This window comes from Wolffia australiana, chromosome 9, assembly GCF_029677425.1.
Source record: "Wolffia australiana isolate 7733 chromosome 9, ASM2967742v1".
NCBI lineage: Eukaryota > Viridiplantae > Streptophyta > Magnoliopsida > Alismatales > Araceae > Wolffia > Wolffia australiana.
Genome location: NC_135843.1, coordinates 14,397,502 through 14,400,400, shown reverse-complemented (window position 1 = coordinate 14,400,400; position 2,899 = coordinate 14,397,502).

Genomic DNA, 2,899 nt, shown 5'->3' with positions numbered 1-2,899 from the left:
TGGTGCTTTCTCTTCACAAATCTTGATCAGAACCTTTCTCCAATCCATCTCTCTTGGAAGGCAAGAACAGACCCAAACAACATTTTGATTGAGCAAATCACTCAGCTAATCATAATTTAGAGCAGAATCCAACCGTACCTTTTACAGGAATAGGGATGTCTATTAGAAGTGAGATGTCGAACTCATTAATGAGAGAAAAGTGAAGGTACCCTCAAATTTTGAGCTCCAAACTCCTATTGGATTTTTAAAATAAATTAATCATCTAATTTTCTATCTCCTCCTCGATCCATGTGGAAAACTGCCGAAGTGGCATGAAATTTTATCGAGATAGAAAGAATTCAAAATGCACTTAAATTTTTTAAATAAATTATATATTATTAAAAGTATTTTCTTTATGAATTTGATATAGTAAATTTCCATTCAAATATTTGAAAATCAAGAAAACTCAGAATATCTTTATAAAAATATAGTAAAACTAAAAAATATTTAAGTAAATTCAAAAAAATATTCTAATTAAAGAATTCCACTCGATATCATAGATGGCAAGCTTTTCAATGGATCAAATCACACTAGAAAAGTCCTAATGTAGCAAATGGTACAGCATTTTTTGTCTACCACGCACAGCTGCCCCATTCCATCGCCCCAAATTCACCCCCCCCCCCTGTGCAACTGCCAATAAACTCTTCCATTGGGCCACCAACCAAGGCTTCTGAATTTATTTCAATTACTTCTGTGCTCTAAAAAATTCCAATTTTTTTCTTAAAATACATACAATTAATAGAATTTATTATAGTCAAAAAAATATTTATTTCATGTATTTAACATACTTTTAACTGGTTTTCCTTCATTTTAGTGAAATTTCTTTGCAGAAAATATCCAAAAAACCTCAAAACTCTAGAAACATTTCTTTAACCAAAATTTACTCTGTCATTACATGTTTCCTATTCATTCAACCATACTTACTTTGTATTAAGGAAAATCATATAAATATTGTTGCATAAATCACAGGTTTAAATAACATTTAAACTGAATTTCTGATTTATCATCTATCATACTAAATTAGATGAACAAATAGAAGACATTGGTCAAATCCTTCTGAGTTATCTTCATTTTTTACTGGGGAACAATCTATATGCTGTGGAGCAAGGTTGAACTAGGCCGACCCCAATCATAATGTACTCTTCCAGGGATGGGAAGTTCATGTTTGGGATTCAAATGATTGCTTTTCGTGGTAAAAAAGACAGTTTCTTTTGCTATTGAATCATTGTTCGATGAGTTTCCCTATTTTGAAATGAGAAATTGTTCGAATTATCAATTCATAAGTTATACATTATAAGCAGAGGACAGATGGAAGGCATGCCAGGGACAAAGAACAAAAGATTATGATTAGAGAAGGACTACGACCATCAATGATTTCTATAGTAGTGATGGAGTTAGGACTAATAGGGTGCAATGTGGAACCCTGTGATATCCGAGACCAAGTCACCCTTTCTTATTCAGTTATCAAAAGCCTAAACTGTCACTTTTTGCATGAACATAATCGTTTAATGAAACTTTTGGGGGAAGACTTTTGAAAATTTCTGTCAACTATTTTCCTCTTGTAAGATTATCATTAGATTCTGAAATCACTTTTTTCAATAAGTTGTAGTAACTCGACACCTTTAACAATTCCTCTTGTAAGATTCCTGGCCACTGAATCATGTGAAAATTCTATACAAGAATCTTGAGAAGTTTTTGCAGCTGTCATCTGATCAAGGATTGCCAGCTGATCACATTGAGGACTCCGGAAAAAAAATTTGAAAACTATCAAAGGGATGACCCAGAGGACAAAAAGAGGAAGAATTGCATTTCAAGAATTACTGAACATACCTACCTTGAAAAGAAGAGAAAGCATAAGAATAGGGAGTAAAGAAGGCTACTTTGGTGATCAATGAAACCAGGAGTCCAGCAATAGCTAAGAAGACACGCGACACTGACCAACTAGGAATTTTCGGGAAGCTCTGTTTCCAGCTTTTACAAGATGAATCTCTATTGATGCAAGATTCTCAGGAGTAGAAGAAAAGAAAGGGGACAAAAGAAGGTGAGGAAATCTACACTGAAATGGATCATCCAAATTCTTGTAGGGCAGGCTCTGAATTTGAACCTTCCAAGCTGGGTTGTGGGAAAAGGCTCTGAATTTAAGAAAAATGAGAAACCCTAAGGGATAGTCAAAGTCACATCTCAGGGGAATCAATCAATGAAAAGAAATCCAAGGACTTGGCGCAATATCATCGCATTGGTTTAGATTCTGATGCTACTCTTTCCAAAGGAAGGAAGAAGATCAAACATAAAGAGAAAAATGTTAAAACCTATAATCCTTCTGGTTCTGAAGCTATCAAAGATTCAGAAAAAATCCAAGCATGAGAAGGACAAGGGAATTATGTGAGAAAAAGCAAAAGACTGATCACATACATGTGACCACAAAAATATGTGGGACGATATTCAGTTTCTGCTGATATACAGTCCTTTTTTTGCATTTGCCATTCCTATCACATACTCATGAACAGCTCTCCCATTCATAACACTGTTCATGTTCATGTTCATTTACGAATGTTCTAATGTTTGTGAATGAAAGAAAGTTTTTCTCCTATCCAGGCTGGTTACGGCCATGAATTTCCTAGCATCCTACTCTATGGGCCAGCTCCCTCCCCACTGATACACGTGCAATTTGAGATGGATGATACTGCATAAGATAACACCGACCATATCACGTTAAGCCACTAAGCAAATGCCCATTTGAGAAGCACTCTCCCATATTTTTTGGTCCCTACTTAATACTCAAATGCATCGAATTTGAGGCCTACCAGCTTATACTGGTAAACAATGTTTGCATTGATCATGTTTTCTGTGTGTGTAAGCT